The following is a 17,556-nucleotide window of genomic DNA, read 5'->3' as shown; positions in this document are numbered from 1 at the left end:
TCCCATGATGGAGCATCCACAGCTCCTCCAGACAACCTATTCCAGTATTAACTGAGAGCACTGAGCTGCTAAGTGCCAGGTACAAGTGCTGCTTTGTAGGATTCAGACCTCTCCTGCTCTGTGCCCAGTTCAGCCTCCTCTTCTGCAGGAGGATTTTCTGAGGAAGCGTTCTGAGGGAAACGCTATTTCATGCAATACTTCAGTAAGGAAAGAAAATTTCTGTGAAGAAGTGGATTTTCAGCTGTTGTACTTCACATTGAGAAGAATTATTAAAATGTGAAAATAATGTTGAGCCAGAGGGTAATGGGATGTGCTGATGGTATGAAATGGGCTTCGTGGTATTTCAGTGAGAGGTTAGCTCTTGCCAGTAAAACATGCTGGTTAGAAAAGGAGATAAAATGCTCCCCTATCCCAAATGTGAGTTACTGTAGGATTTATGAACATGGTCAGGGCTGTTTTGGTTCTGACTGATGATAGTAAGAGACTGCTGTGACCCTGCTACTTCACAACATCTCTATTTAAAGTGTCAGTGTATCACTTTTTCATAATATTGCGAGTCTGTTCCCCCAAATTTCCTTGAGGTGTTATTAATGGCTACTTTCACAATTTTTCAGCTCAGCTAAGATGATTGATTAAAAATAGTACAACTTCTTAAAGGTATTCCATGGCTCAGTTCTGCCACTGAATTGCTCTTGCCTGGTCTGCTATCCTTGCTATATATATTTGATCCTGGGAGGAGGTGTGCTGCTACCACGACTTTTTGCGAGAGGGATCTACTAAGGGAGCCTTCACCAGATATTGAGGAAAAGTAACATTGAGCTGGTAAGCCTGAACATACAGAGAAGAAACCTTATCATAATTATTCTCTTCCAGTATAGCACAGCACAAATCTGGAATTATATATATATAAAAAATTATATAGATTTGTTCACACCAAGATTGCAAAAATTATTTATTTTTAAAATTTCTTTTAAGGGACAACCTTCAAAAGCAAACAAGTTTTGACAAAAGCTGTTCAGCAGTTGCCTTTGTATTTATGTATTAGAATATGGTGAACAAAGCAAACCAGTTATTAAATACAAAGTTGTCTCTAATAATGTGCTTTAATGATATGTCGTGTTACTACGCAAGGTGTGAATATTTGGTGCCCCTGGTGTCCCTAGGTTTAAAAATTCCAATTTTTTAGTACTACATCTTAAAATTTCCTTTCTGTCTGTGATGTGAACATGTACTACTTTGGCCTGAATGGTAAAACGTAAATACCTGCCCAGCTGGTCTGGGTGACAAGCGAGTGACACCAGCAGCCCATCCTGCTGTTCAGAGACATCTTCACACTTGGACCTCAGAACTGCTTTGCTAAAATAAGTAAAGAGTTAATAAACCCTTCACATCTCACCAGCTAAGTAAGTATTGCTGCAAAGGACTTCTGACCTGAACGAGAGAGGTTCAAAAGAGCCTCTATATTCTGGTTTTGGTGTGGCCGCTCCTGGGGAGCCCCACGCTCTTTGCTGTACTCCTGTGACCACTCCCTGTCTGGGATGGGCACTTTCCTAACTTTCAAGAGGTACTACCCCTTGCACAGTGGCATTTAACATTGAAACTGAGAAGTTTTATGTGTCACATTGGTATTTCAAGCTCTGCTTAGCAAATCTTTGATAGCAGACAGACACCGTGGTGCCAGCCAGATGGGTGACATGGACTGTGGGTAAAGCCATCTCCTGCCTCAGGCTTTGATCTGCCTGATCCCAGGATTTGTGGTCTAGCAGAGCTTGGGTACATTGTTCCTGTTACCACTTGTGTGAGAAGAGGCACAAACCAGCCTCAGGAGACGTGAAGTTTTGTGACAGATTTGAGGTGAGATCCCACTCTTTCCCCAGAGTGTTCTTCATCCCACAGGATGTCCCTGGTCACACTGGAATTCACTGGGTCTGTGTTTAGGTGCCAGCTTTTCCCCAGCATCTCATCTGGACACTGTGTCTGATTGCTTAAGTCAATGTCTCTGTTCATGTTCTACTTAGGAAGCTTTTTATAAAATAGTCCAGCTGGCTCAGCTGTGTCTTCTGGAAGGGGTGATTTGGGCTGCCATCAGCCAAAGTACTCACTGGAAGTAAAACAATCATGTGAATAATGGTGCTTACAAAGTGCTACCACGTCCTGCCTTGGACAGCTGGTCTGTTTTTCTGAAAAGTTTTTCAGTTCCACTTTTTCAAAATAAAAATAACTGCATGTAGCTCTCCCCTGCTTATATCTTTAAACTATTGTTTTTAAAATATAGTAATGATAAATATTAATTAGACAGCTACATGGTTGCTAAAGCAGATGTCAGTACTTTCACTGGCTGGATTGAAAGTGGGGAATCACAGAATGACAGAACCACAGAATGGGTATGGTTGGAAGGGACCACAGTGGGATAAAATATTTATACATCCAGAAGAAGTTAGCTAATATTAATTTTGAGTAGTTGCACTGTAGCCAGAAATAAAATTGCAGGTTTTTTTCATGTGTGAACCTCAGTTGCTGTATACTGTAAATCCTGCAGGTCTCCTTCTCTTACATGGCCTTTGAACAATGCACTGACTTTGTGCAGTGACCTCTGATTTACACGTTTGGTGGGAGCCAAATTTGTTGAGACTAACAGGTTTATAAAATGCGATCTATTCCTGTTGAAGAGTGAGGGTAGCACATGAGATGATCATAGTGTGCGTGTTTCTCTTCCGAACGACCTGTGTTAAAGCTTCTTGCATGAGAGGCTTTCTCCACGTACTAACTCAGCCGACCTGTCTGGTCACCTCCACCTTTCTCTTGCAGTTGAACTATGTGAAGAGATTCATAGAGCCACTAGAAAATGAATTTCAGCATGAAAGAAGGCAGATATGCAATTACACCTCTGTTTTGTTTTATTTTCCAGTTGTAAAGTGTGGTATTTATGCTTATTTCTCTTTTTTTTCTTTTCCTGAGAAGATCCAGACAAAAAGGATGGCATATTTCAGCAGAGGACTGGTGGTGGTTTGTTGTGCCATCTTAGAACAGTGCATTTGTAAGTTTAATGGGGCATGTAGGATTTAATAATTGGTTTATCAGAATATTCTTATATTTTTGTGGCAAGCAGGCAGCAGACTTGCTGTGGCCTCCAGCAGCGTTTTGTCTCCTGGTGCTTTCTTGAGAACTGAGGATGTCTTTAGTCTATGGTACTATTTAAAGCAAGCTCAGTCATGTGTGTGTATTGGTTAAGTGTGTGTCAGGTTGTATGGGATGGAGTGATGAGCTGCTCAGGGGACTAGCAGGAGGATGGGGCACTTTCCTTGCGTTTTCCATCCTTTGTTTCCTTGTTCACATTCCAGTTGGACAGAAGTCCAGCCCAGGAATGAGCAAGTGATGGCTGTGCAGCTATTTGGGAAGGCCCAAGCAGCTCAACACTTTGTGCTGCCTCAGGGAGTGAAAAGTGTTCCATGTCCTTCAAAACCTGTCTGCTCTTTTTAGAGCCTGTGAGTACTGGCTCTCTGTCTGCCCCTGGCTGGTCCAGAGTATACATCCAAAAATCTGTCTCTGTTGGTCTCAGAAGAGAAACCAAAATGCCTGCCCTGTGGATTGTCCTGATTTCTCCTTGTTGTAATTGATTTTTTTTTTTTTAATTTGTTATGGAAAACATAAGCAAAATACATCAGCTAGTCAGGAACCAGAAATGTATGCAGCTGGTCCAAATCAAGCCTTTTCAATGAGAAAAGGATAGGGTTTGGTCTCTAGTCTTTCAGTTCAATCATCCTAAAAGCACTCGATGTTTCAGAGAAAAATACAACATTTAAATAGATTTATTATTCTGCCAAGATTTATTTGAATTAAAATTCACACTGGAGAAGGGTTTAGGGGAGAAGGAAGTACAATTTCATTTGCTAAGTGATACTGGAAGATTCCTTGTGAACTGTAAAGAGGCTGAGGGAAAAAAAATCCTGTTTTCATTTCATCCTTTTTTAGGACACTAAGAGATGGCAGGTGGGGAAAGTCTGACAGAACACCTTGTGCATTGGCACAGAAGCAGCATAAAGCCTTTCACATACACGTATTCTGAAAATTAATTATTTTCAGCTGTTACAGTGGGAACACAATATAATGATTCCTCCAGGTCTGCTGTTACAGTGCATCATTTCTGTCTATTCCCTGCAGCCCAGGTTCAGCCTGCAGCTGAGGGTGCTTGGCCATGACCAGTCCAGCTGTCAAAAGCGATGGCTCAGAGGTTTATGTTTAAGCATATGCTCGCCTGCTTGTCCAGGTAGGATCCCAAGTGGCGTTGCAGTATTGCAGTGAAGAAGAGCAAAGTGTCGGCGTCAGGAGGCTGGAGAGGACTCAGTGAGCTGCCAATTTCTGTCCCAAGTTTCCTAAACCCCCAGGGCAGGAAGGAGACAAGCCTTGTCTCCAGCTGGTCAGTACAGCACACTCCTGCCATGAGCTGTGCCATTCAGGGCATGGCTGCATTAGCACAGGTAAGAAGCAGTTTATACAAGTGTTTTTAGTGAGATTTCAGCTCCAGTGGTTGTGGGTGTTGCTGAGGAGAGTGTGATCTCTGACAGGGAGAGACCTTTATCACCAGGGGAACTTCTGATTCTGCCTTTCCCTGTTGTTCGATATTTCTTGTCATTCCCATCTCCAGTCAAACGCACCTTTGTTTGTTCTTCAGGATGTCAAGCTCCAGCACGACAGCTCTGTGCAGCGTGTTTATCCACCAGGAAGAAAGACCTCCAGGAGGGATGCCCTTGAGATAGAGCTGAGTGCAGCCACAGTTCCCATCTGCAGCACCCAGGTGCTCTCTCCAATGCAACCCCTCACTCATGCTGTTGTCCCTCTCTGTTAATGGCTCTGGCAGCTGAGAGCCATGACTCATTCACCATTTTGCTCCTTACTTTCCCTCTGGCCATAGACCTGAGAACAACTTTTTTTTTTTTTTGCCTTTTCATCCTTTCAGATCGTGTCCAGATGTATTGACTCTTTCTTCTTTTTTTGTCCCTGAGTCAGAGTCTTTGCACAAACCCTCTCTGAAGCTCTTGCAGGGCTGCTTGGGGTGTTCAGGGCTGAGCTGCCTGGACTCCAGCAATGCCAGCACCACATCCAGGGAGGCTCCCAGGCAAGCCAAATCAGTGGAGCATCATCACCTGCTAGCTGAGGTGGTGGATGCCTGCTCCCTTGGCTGTCACCATTCTTGGCCCTAGAGCCTGTGTCCCTTCCGTGAGCAGGCACATGCTTACCTCATCCTCAGTTCACCTTCAAACATGCAGCAGTGTTACCCACAGTCAGCTGGGAGGACATGCAAGGGGAGTAGTGCAGGGCAAGAAGGTTCCTCTGCCATTTCAGCCTGGCAGCTGCTCCCCAGCTTCCCTTTACCCTGTCTGCCCTTTCTCTAATTTTCCTGGTTTTCCCAAATCTTTCCTAATTTGGGAAATTGAAAAGGAGTATAACACACTTTGGTGTCTTACTGTTTTAGACACAAACCCAAAGCATGGCACCCTATGAGATGCTACAAAGAAAATTAGCCCCACCCCAGTCAGACTTGATACACACCTGTTTGTGCAGGGATTCTCATAGCTGTTCACACCTGGCCCCCAGACAAAGCAGGGCTTGGACAAGGCTGGGCACTCTGGGCATCCAGGCAGGCACAAAGCACCAACAGTTGATCTTCCCATGCCAGGAGGCTGATGCAGTGAGCAGTGCTGGGTCCTGGAGATAGCAGTGCAGTATGCAGGTTCACAGGAGCTGCTGTACATCACCATGGAACAGGATGCCATGCAAAGAGGTGGCAGGGGTAGAAGGAGTAGCTCTGTGTTGTATTCAGTCACATCCCTTAGAGGAAGGAGGTTTGCTCTGTGCTACTCTCCATGAACACACATGTTTTTAACAGGCAGAGCAGAGGTGTAGAGCAACCAGCTGCTCCCAGAGTGTAAGGCCCTGTGCTGTGGAGGGTGGTCACTCATCACAGGGTGTGAGCCGACCCCTGTGGAAGGACGTGAATAATCTCTCACCAGGGTGGGCAAGAGGTTTGTTCTGTGTACCTGATCCTGTATTTTCAACTGGGAGTTTAAACTGGAAAAGAGTTACAGGATTTGTCTGATGTATGACTGTATGTAAATTGCCATGGTAACCACCACATTTCATGTGCTCAGGGCATTTTCCTAAATTCTGCAAGAAGCTGTAGCTGTGTTTATTTATGCAGCTCAAAGTCAAGTTTCATTAAGCCACTGGCTGCTTTGGTTTTTCAATCTCTCTTTTCTTTTTCTTGCCACCGTCTATTTTAGCTCTGCATTTTTTCTGTTCCTTTCCAAATACGAGTGTTGTTTTGAAGCACAGGCCCTTATCTGTACCAACCCCCCCTTTTAATTACAAGAGAAATTGCAACTTAGAACAACTCTTCCTTGACACAGAAAGAGTAGAATAGCACTGGAGAAGTTGTCATCATTTAGCTCACTTAACCTCACTTGGAAATTTTGAAGTCTGCAGTGTTCAAGGCCAAAGTTCCTGAGTTCTCACAGTCCCATGTAATTATTTATTATTAAATGAACATAAATATTTTGGTTTGGACTATTTTGCTGTAGTGAGTAGAGTAGCATTGTGTCTTTTAGAGGCTTGGTGCTGTGGGGAATTTTAATACTAAGTCAGCATCCTTCTGCTTTTTGGTTCCTTGTTTTATAGAAGGTCATCTGTTACAGAAGAGCTCAAATTCAGGCAACCATTTAGGAGATTATTAAGTATACTTAGGTAGTAAATGTGAATTATCTTTTAAATAACTACCTTAATTAAGACCTAGAAGCTGCTTAGTGGACCCCAGGCCATTAATAGATAAGTAATTTTGCAATAAAAACCATGGTCAGCTGAAGCTCCTTTATTTGCTCTCCATATGCTGTGGACACTAGTGATACCTGCTCCCTTAATTTCCCCAGTGTTATGTAGGGGTCTCTGGAGAACATCAAGTCCAAGCACCTATTTAAAGCAAGGCTAAGTTCAAAATTTGATCAGGTTACTCAGTGCCTTGATCCAGTGAGTTTTGAGAATCACCAGGGGTGGAAACTTCTCCACGTGACCAGACCCTTGTTCCAGGGCTGTGCCTTTTCCATCGTGAACCAGTTGGATGTTGGCATCACACTGAGATTGGTCCTCAGCCTTCCTTTCTCTGAGCCAAATAAGATGACTCCCCTGGCCCCTTCCTCATGTGCCATTTGCAGCCTCCAGCCATCTTCATCACCCTCCAGTGGATCACAGGATCATAGAATCATACAATCATAGGATAGTTTGGGTTGAAGTGGACTTTAAAGATCACCTAGTTCCACCCCTCCTGTCATTAGCAGGGACACCTTCCACTAAACCAGGTTGCTCAGGGCTCTATCCAGCCTGGCCTTGAACACTTCCAGGGACAGGGCATCCACAGCTTCTCTGGGCACCCTGTGCCAGTGCCTTACCACCTTCACACTAAAGAACGTCCTCCTTATATCTAATCTAAACCTACCCTCCTACCTTAAAACCCTTCCCCTTGTCCTATCACTCCATGCCCTTGTAAAAGGTCCCTCTCCATCTTTTTTGTCAGCTCTGGGTGGTACTGGAAGGTGCTATAAGGTCTCCCCAGCACCTTCTCTTCTCCAGGCTGAACAACCGCAGCCCTCTCAGACTGTCTTTCTAGGAAAGGTGCTCCAGCCCTCATGGCCTCCTCTGGACCCGCTCCAACAGGTCCATGTCTTTCATGTGCTGAGGGCTCCAGAGCTGAACACAGTACTCCAGGTAGAATCTCACAAGAGCAGAGTAGAGGGGAAGAACCCCCTCCCTTGATCATGGCACTGTGTCAATAGTTTTCTTGCATGGCCCTGCTGAGTTGAGTAGGCATGCCCTAAGGAGATGAGACAAATGGCATTATTGTTCCTTGAACAATACATTTTTCTTTTCATTTAGGCTGTGTACTATAGCTGCAAATCATCGCTGTGATTTCTGAGAATATGGAGCGTGAAGGGTAAAAAGTCCGGTATCTTAATCTAAGAACAGCTGTGACAGTGGGAAAGCTGTGTATTTCCCAAAGAATCTGGGAAAGTGCCTTCTAGTTTTCCTGCTCACTGTCAAAGTGTTGACGATTATCTGTTGAAAGTACTGAATTTCACAGCATTGTGTGGTCCATTGATTCCACGTAAACTGCAAACATATTTTGGTGACAACAATCCTAGATGTTGTCTAGTTTCTCCTTAAGTCAGTAGGAGGATTTCCATTGACTTTTCTTGAGGTTTTTGTGTGATGTCTGCCATTATTGTATTGATGGTTATTTTTTATGCAGTAATGGAGCTTTAGCTAAGAAATGTCAGATTTGTTTATTTCTTTCCATCACTGACATTTTATGTTCATTAATGATACATCTAAACTAGAGAAATAGAAAGGAGAGTGAATTCTATTGTTAAGCAGAAGTTGGTTTAGCTACCAGGAATATGCCAACAGGTCTGCAAAACTCCACTTAAATCCAGTAAGTAATTGAGCTTATCTCCTCATACACAGGATACTATTATTAGCAAAGCATTTAATTAGCTGTCTATTGCATTACAGCTGAAAGCCAAACACCTCCTCTGGCATTTCCCAAGAAGCCTGTCTGTAGTTCCCAGAGCAACACTTCAGGATTGCATGTGGCTGAGTAAGATTTTGCTGCAGGAAGCTTTATGATAAACTTACTTGTATTATTATTGCCAGCCTAAAAAAGTACATTTTTTTAGAAGTTCCTAAGGCAAAATCATGCTGATCTGGCTTCACCCATGAAAGGAAGGGTCTAGAAAATGGCCCAAGAAGGTGCAAACATAATATAAACCTTCAGATATCAATTGTCCTGCCCCTGCTCCAGCACAGCTAATGAATGAAAGAGGGGCTTAAGAAAAGGCTCTTGAGGAACATCCTCCAGGTATTAGAAAAAACTACACATAATTAAGCTGAATGGCAAGGAGGACATGTGGTGGAACTGATACAGGAGGTGCTGACTTCAACACATCTCAGGAATGTGCTCTTGGCTCCTTGCAATGGCAGGAAAGGCAGCGTGCTGGCATCTCTTTATGCAGAGCTCAGCACTTTGCAGAATTGGGTCCACCTGCCACTTGAAGCCTATCATCCCAAATCAGGCAACCACATGCTGACTATTAAACAAGATGTGTTAACCACTGCCTTCTTCCATGAGATGAAAACAAGGATTGTGGTAGAGATGGGAATTCTGCTCTGGCTGCAAAAGCCAGTCCCAGTGGGAAGACTCCTGGTTTTTGTTTTCACTGAGCCATCCTTGGTGTATTTGGTGTGATTGTTTCACAGATCAAGGCTCAGGACACCACAAGGCTGAGGGCTTGGCAGTGTTCCTCCTCCTCCTCCCCATCTGGCTGATGGGAGATCTTGGCTAATGGAGTAGGGCTGAAGTCCCCCTTGCTAAGGGACTCCCATTATTAGGAGATCAAGACTTACTTGCCTAGATTATGATCTGTCTAGGACAGGGAGTAACTCCAGTCGTGCATTTGTCAGCACCTGGCAAACAGCATCAAAAACTAAAATCAAGGCATTATTGACAGTAGCCCACAAGTAAAATTAATACAGATAAAAATGTTTCTTTTCATAGTCTTTTCTCATAATTAGCCAAAATAACCAGCTTAAAATGAATTAGCCCTATATACCCACATATACCCGTATATATTAGTAAACTGCTTTATTCAGTAGAGTGATAACACTACTTGTAGGAGAAAATATGAAAACTGAAATTCATTAGGGAAACATTTTGCACTGCCATTAGACCTGATGCTGCTCAATGTGCAGTTTCAATTTGTTTAATTCACATTGATGTGCAGACAAGGCTGCAGAACAAGAAAAATACAAGCATACATTTAATATTAGCTACTTTGCTTGTTCGTGCATACTTCAGCTAAAGCTTTGGTGCCATATGATTTCAGATTCTTTCTGTCTGTCCCTACTCAAATACTCATGGTTGTATTCACACTTACAGAAAGGATTCTGAAGCCTACCTTGAAGTAAACACAGGGAATAAGGCATATGTTCAGTCCATACTTTCCTCTTGCTCATGCACGTAGGAGCTCTAGCAAGAGCTACAACGAGTTACACGTGTGAAAATCAGACAGATGCTTCTTAGGCACAACATTAGCAGTGTGAACCCATTGGTCTTTCTAGGACTGAGACACAGAACGCTACGAACATGTGCAGTCCTCACTCCCCATTTCAGCCAGGGAGTAGGAAAATGTATTTACCCAAGAGGACAGATCCACACAGAAAACATCATCTTCTAGGTCCAGTTTAGCAGGAAATTATGTCCATTGGGTTCAATGGAGTAACATTTGGGTTCCAGCTGAGGGGCTGGTCTTCAGTAACAGCTTTCACTCTTCATTTCTAATTGGGGAAGAAGGGCAAAAGCAACTATCTTAAGATATACTACAAATAATTCTGCTTATTTAATTGATAAGGAGTAGTAAATATCGCTAATGTTAATTTTCACATTAATAAAACTAAAAATTTTATTAATACACAATTAGGATTTTTTTTGTCAGTGGAATAGAAAAATACGATTTGGTGTACATCAAAGCAGCTTCAAAAAGTATCAGTGTTTGAACATAAGTAATTTCTAAAAAAAACTTTATAACACCTGTCAAAGTTATTTAGCTCCCTAACATTGCCTGTGTTGAGCACTTAAGTCTTACTCGTACAATCATTCTCATGTTTGGTACTATTTCCTATATAGATTGCTACTGTAAAAAGAAGTGAATTTGCTAGTGCTGTGTATTATTTATGTAGAAAGTTTTTCACCCTAAGTAGAAAGAAAGAAAACTGACAAGATCCACCCTTACCTTCATTTTAATTCCTTGGGAAGGATGTTTCATTATTTTGCCCCTCTTTGAAGTACCAGGTCTCTGAAATCTCTTTTTAATGACACAGATGAAAAATGAATATGTAGAGGAAGGAGTCAGTGTGCAGAATTCAAAGAACACAAGACATTTTGAGGCCGTGCCATGCAGGGGGATGGGAGCAGCATCTCGGTGTGGGTGGCTGTGTGTGCTGGGTCCTGGGCTCCTGCTGCTGGCTCTGGTTCAGCAGTCAGGCAGGAGTTGTTCTCTCATTGTCAGTGAACCAGCTGTTATGGCAGATGATCGTGCTGAATTTCAGGTCATTTGATAACTAGGGCAGGCAGCCTTGTTTTGCAGTTCAGCTTGGGTGACATGTAGATTAAGAACTTCATCAGCACGATGCAGAATTGCTCACGTTTCTCGGGTGCCCAGGTGGGCTTGTCCTGGTGGTGGAGAGGGGTCAGGTCAGCCAGGTCCCATCCTTGGCAGCAAGCTCTGTCTACTGTTTGTCACTTCTGCATGCAGGAGAAGTGGGACATTGATAGTTTTTCAGCTTTATGACGAATGACATTCCTAGTGGTTCTTATTTAGGCTATCACTTAAGTCTGCTGGTAGGCTCTGCTTGGTCATCAATGGGAATTGTGGTGCCAGCTTCCAGACTTGTAAAGAAATGCTTATACCCATGTCAGGGAACAGCAAGGAAAGCTTCCCAAATCCTTTGGTGGCTTGGCAATACCTGAGAGCAAACTTATGGGGAGGGGGGAGCCCTTATGGAGCCACAGAGAGGAGCAGTCCAACCATGCTCCTTTGTCAAGCTGCTCGAAAGTAAAGTGGCAAGGCTTGCTCAGGGCCAGGGGAAGGATTAATGTAACATTCTGGGGAAAGCAGCTGGAAATATCACGGTTATTTTCTCAGCCTGGCAAGCTTTTAAGCTTTAATGGATTCCCAGAAGAGTCAAGCAGATCTTTGGTGTAAAGAAGCCTGTAAGCAATGATGTTGGATTCCTAGAATTTTAGAGTCAGAAGAGATCGTTAAAGCCATCCACTGTAACCTCTGTTCAAACCTTTGGTATTCTGGCCACAAATTCTTTACCAAGTGAAAGCATATTTTAGAAAGTCACTGTCTTGATGTAATAACTTCATGTGATAGAGAATCTACCACTTCCCCAGGTACGTTTTCCCAACTGGCTCATTACCATCACTGGTAAATAAAATACTGTGTTTGAAAGGATGCACCTTGCTCTGAAAGCATCAAGCTGCCTTGCTGATGCTGATACTCAAACCAGACTGTTCAGTCATCTCAGCACTGGGTGGAATGTGGCCAGCCTGTCCTCCACCTGGGACACAGGCACAGAGCAGGGCTAAAAGAGGATGCTGGGCAGCTGAAACACCACTGGTGTAAGAAATGTGGGAATAAAGACAGGATTGCAAGAGATTTCAAGAAATAACCTTGAAGAGATTTTTTGTTCTGAAAAAAGGCTCGGTTTAATGTAACCTAGAAGGTTGTATCTGCCCTCTCTCCCCCAAAGCTTCTCATAGCATGTGAAAAGCATCTACAATTTGAAATGGTAAAAAATTTAAGGAGAAGAAAGAGTAGGGAATTAGGTATTTTGGCAGAGAGCAGGCTGCTAAAGGTGCCTGTCATATTAGAGGTGCAGCTTAGACTTGTTTTCTGTGTTTCAAAGTGAATACACCCTCTAAGGCAAGGCAACTATTTTTAACTCTCATTCTCGGAAGTGCTTTTTCTCTATGCTGGGAGAAAGGATACGTGCTCTGTGTCACAGTTGTCTCACAACCACTTACCTCGCCAGCCTCCTTTCAATAATGAGATCAATAATAGGACAGAAAGCTGGTCACCCAAGCTCAGTGATGAATAAACCTCCACACCTCATTCTGGGGGATGAACAGGGAGGGGGAAACCCTGTTTGATTTATCAGGAGAGGTCCCATTGTGGAAGGTCGGGCAGAGCCAAACAGGCATCTGTTACTCACTGCAAGGAGCATTTGCTCCCCGTGCCCCCTGCAAGGCTCCCCCTGGCACACCCAACGTGAGTCACCAGCGGTGAGCAGAGTGCTGAGCCAATGCAGCATGGTACTGGGTTTTCCAAACCCTCCCTGGATCTATGGGTAATTTGGCAGAGGCTTATTCTCTTAGGATTGGACTCATCCCAGCTGTATTTATAGGACTGAGTCTCACCCAGGCTTCTCCTGTAATCAGCAGAGAGACGCATGGCTGGGGAGGATTCATCCCTCTTTTAGATTGGCACCAATAACTGAGGAGGGTGGGGATGCAACTAGAAGTTTGCAAAGCTGAAGGGCTTTGAATTGTGCTTGCTAGCCTCTGTACAGGAGTTTGGGGCTTTTTCCTGGGTCTCAGGCTTTCTGCATCTTAGGAGAAGTTCATCATGGTTTCCCAGAAGTGCCTGTTCATACTCTCAGGGAAGAGAATGCATTTTCAAGTGGATCATAATTAATTTGCAAGTTTAAATTAAGTCGAGCCCTCTGAGAAGTATCAAATGCATGCCTGCACTTCCTTTATACCAAATAATGCTAATAGCAGTGTAGCAGACTTCAAATTTCCCCATCAGTTAAATTGATTGAAACTTTTTTGTAGAAGGCAATTTAGAAAGCAGTATGCAGTAATATAGGTATGTTACTAGTGACTATTTAATTGTTATCATACTACAGGCTACTGACAGACAGCAGCTTAAATACTTGTAAGTGGGGCAACTGTCATGAGAAATGACTGATTTACCAGCCTTCATCTTTCCTTTGCAGATATTTTGCTCTTAGCAGTGCCCTGCAAAGAAAAGATATGGGAAGTGTAAGCATGTCTTTTAAATACTGTTTAATTTAGTACCACAAACACTGGCATGGTTTAATCAGAGCATATTACTGGAGAATGGCATCAGTACAAGATGCTCCAATGCAGATCATTTTCTGGTAACTGTAATTTTTACTTGAGTTGACAGGGTTTTTCTGGGCTTGGTCTGTGAGACTTGCATTTGCCTGAATGCTTCTTGCTCTCTATTTCTTGGCAGAAACTTTCAGTCTTGCGTCCCATTAAAAATGGTTTGTAACTGGAAATACGTGTTAGGGGCTAGTTCTAAATAGATGCTGTGCCAGCTGGGTCTTCTCACTCGCATGGGTGGGTCTTGATTCAGGCACCTAAATCCGGGCTGTCCATGCAAGAACTGAAGGTTACAGCCTGTATTTCTCGGCTGGTCTTGCTCACTTGTGCCTGTACTTCAGGGTACTGAAATTCAGGAGAGGATCCATTAACTTAAGAGTCCTGGCTTGGCATGGACTCAGCCAAGCCTCCATGCAGGGAGCAGCTCCAGAGAGACAAAATGTGGAGGTGAGCAGGCTGCTTTCTCCCAGGTCTTAAATCTGCTCTGTACAGTCTTACTCAAGCCTAATTGCTAAGGTAAGTGAGTGCATTGTCTGTGGAATAGCAGCCATCCCGAAAGCGTAGTGTACTACTGGGAAACACTTCAGCTCTCCTTGGGACAGTACCCAGGAGTCCTTTGGAACTGATGGTGGAAATGGAGGTTGAGAGCAGAAAAAGGCAATATAAAAATTTAAGGCTTGTTCAGTATAATCAGCTTCTACAGGTATAACAAAACATCTGACACTGACCCTTAATACCAGAAATGAGTTTCCATCTTAAGAACTGCAAAGATCTGGTCAATGGCATGACAATGGCTTTTTTCTTATATTTTGCCTGGCTGAGGAACTTAAAAGTTCATTGTTCTCCTTCTTGAGTGCTTTCCAGAGCTTTCTAAAGTACAAACCTTCTCAGAGTGGTACTAAAATGAAACCAAGCACTCAATTCATTTCATAGTGTTATTTCAGTTTTGGCACGGCCTCTGGGTTCTTAGCTGTCTAATGTGCTGTTAAGTGCCTTCTCAAGCATGGATAATAGGTATTAGGAATAAAGAAGGAAGGCAACCTTTTCAATCAGGGACAAAATGTACAGAAAGTAAAATGACATGAGTTGTATCAGCTGCATATTGGCTCCTATGCACACAGTCTCCAGATACAATCAGTAGGTGCTCAACCAGATAATTACAGCCTTCCTGCAAAAGGCTTCATGTAGGAGTCACCTGCCTGCCTGCTACCACTTGCAGGATCAGAGCTGTCCTTTTTTTTCACTGCTGCAGACTGTGGAATTAGTGTTTTCCAACTACTGTTTAAAAAAGAAGCATTTTTCTAGCACCTCTCCTTCTAGCGGGCTGCTGCACCAGGTAAGCGCTGGGCATCAAGAGGGATTTGTCAGCCTTTTTGTCAGTAATGATTTATATTTGTCAAAATGCAATTTGCACAATTGATTTCCTGTTGCAAGGATTACAGGAGCAGTTAGTTGGGGGAGTGCTTGCCTTCCAGGCAGCTGGTATTGGTTCATGCTCAAAATGAGGTCAAGGTTTTTTTTATATACAGGAGTAAGAGGTGGTCAATTGAATTGTTACTTAAAATCTCTTCAGGTGCACAGCATCTGCAAGTGCTCCTCATTCAGGAATCATCTGTGCTACCACAGGCAAGCTGGCCTGTAACCTTTGGGAAAGGCAAGTAATGCTAATAAGAAATTACAAGATTTCTGGGGGGGTTTTATGCCCAGTACTGCACAATAGAGTATCCCTTCTAAGTGACTAGCATGCAGCTGGTGGCACATGTATCACAGCTTAGGAATCCCAGTGCAGGTGTTATGAAAGTATTTTTACAATGTTTTTGGCTGCACCAGATTGGGGTTTTTTCCCAAACTTGGATCGACACTGATAGTGTCCAGCAAGTCATAACTTTGTTTACCTGAAGTAGAAGAAAAGGTGGTGGCTTGTGTCATACTCTCTGGGGAAACTGCCTTCTGAGGGTCTTTAATTATTTTTCCTGTGGGCCATGCTGCTATTTCCACTTTCAAGGGGTCACTCTCTTGCTGGTGGGATTGTGGATACCAATCTTTATTTCCAAGTCAGAAGTGATGGTGGAGTTGCTGAGAGAACCTGTTCCCAAACCAAATGTGCTCTCCTACTCTGCCACTTAGTCACATGGTGACCCTGGCTCTGCTGCCCCACATTGTGTTTGAATGAGCTATTTAAAAATATTACATCAGTTTTAGGGAGGAGGGTGGAGGTGGGGTGGAGGCAGGAGTTATCACACCCACTCACTGGTTTTCTGGCTCCATGGCAGACTGTTGGCAGGGAGTTTGTTGTGCAGGTGGTAAGTCTGCCAAAGGATCTGCAGGAGTTGGTTAATCTCTATTAGATCGGTTTGAGAGTCTCTGAGATGCTGTTTGGCCTTCAAGGATGTTTTTTAGCTTTTTATTAGTCATGACCATATTTAACCCCACAGAAACTACAACCTCACTGTGTAAGAGGTAAGTGTGTAAGCAAATAATAAAGAAAATACGGGGTGACATAGTCTCGGCCAAATAAGTCACTGAAAGAGTTAGATGCATTCTTATGACAGAATTAAGTTGTACCTCTCTGGGTTTACAGATTCTTTCATTAGTTTGATACAGTGTTTTAAATTGCCTACATTTGTGTAATACTGTTTTCTTTTGAAAGAGCAGGTGGTTCCAATGGTGTTGCAGGATAAGCGAGCACTTTGGAGGTGATATTTTACATCAGCCAGATGCTTCCCTTCAGTCCTTCAGTGTGAGATACAGCAAGAAAGCACAGGAGAACAAAAAGGATTTGAAGTGCTCTCAAAACTGAGAATGCAATGGTTTGATACCGTGTTCTCTAGGAAAACCAGAGTCCTGAATATAAAACATGGCCTACAATTTTAATGCTATTTTTGTTCATTTAAATATATTCCCAAATCTTCTTAAATCCTCAGAATGTAATTACACAAAACCATTGGCATTTATGGCTGTAAGACCCTGAATTTACACTCGGGTTTGAATTTAATACTCCTGTTTCTGGTGTGCCTCTAATGGCTTGATAAGCCAGCAAGAAGAAAACAATGAGCAAATAGAGGTAGAGTTTAGACCATCTATGTGCCATAGTGAAAAAGATAGTTTGGTATTAACAGAGTTTTTGCTGTCGCAGATATTGATTACTTAATGCTTGTTTTGCTCCATCTGATAGTGGGGAATACCTGAGAGGTATTGATATTGTAGACTTAAAATGGGTCATAAATAATTCATAGCAGCAAGCATTAGAAAACATATGATAAGCAGCTTTGCTAGCAGAATATCTACATATCAGTCATTCTGAGAATGTTGTGGGAGGCAGGTACGGAGAGTGAGCAGCTACTGAGTTGTGATGAGTAAGTATTGTCTGAGAAGGATAGGAGTGGCTTTGGTACATTGCTAATTATGAACTTGTTCCACCTGGGTTTCTCCTGGTGTAACCATAGGTAACTTATAGAAACTTACCATTTTTATTCAGCATATTCTAAAAATCAGATTTAGATAGAAGACTTAGCAGCTGAGTTCAGTGGGTCAAAACACTAATTGATCTACATCAGAGTAATGTCGCAGAAGCTATGGAGACACATTCCCTAAACCAGCTATCAGTCTGCTTGAGGAGTAGAGCATTAGGCTGTGTGAAGTCCCCAGCAGACAGAATAATGCAAAGACAAGGAGGAGGGAAGGAAATGGATCAAAGGTGATAAGGCAGAGGTGGAGAGCAAATAAATATTCTGTTTATCCTCCTCATGCAAACTCTCCATTAATTTCAACTGGATTGCCTCTAGAAGACCTGCCACACTTAAATATAGACGAGG

At 43.0% G+C, this 17,556-nt stretch overlaps 1 protein-coding gene across 11 annotated transcripts in view; it reads left to right on the top strand.

Annotated features, from left to right (window-relative positions):
* The window catches only part of EVL (Enah/Vasp-like), a 121,362-nt gene that overhangs the window by 75,551 nt on the left and 28,255 nt on the right, over nucleotides 1-17,556 (top strand). The window contains exon 1 of one of the 11 annotated variants that reach the window (XM_039552659.1): nucleotides 14,950-15,077. The exons of the other annotated variants lie outside the window; for them this stretch is intronic. The gene's annotated coding sequence lies outside the window, so the exon portion shown is untranslated. Of the gene's footprint in view, nucleotides 1-14,949; nucleotides 15,078-17,556 lie in introns of those variants that run through there. 11 annotated transcript variants of the gene reach the window in all.

Source organism: Corvus cornix, chromosome 5, assembly GCF_000738735.6.
Source record: "Corvus cornix cornix isolate S_Up_H32 chromosome 5, ASM73873v5, whole genome shotgun sequence".
NCBI classification, from domain to species: domain Eukaryota; kingdom Metazoa; phylum Chordata; class Aves; order Passeriformes; family Corvidae; genus Corvus; species Corvus cornix.
The sequence above is the reverse complement of the archived record's forward strand: the minus strand, read 5'-3'. Positions and strand labels throughout refer to the sequence as shown.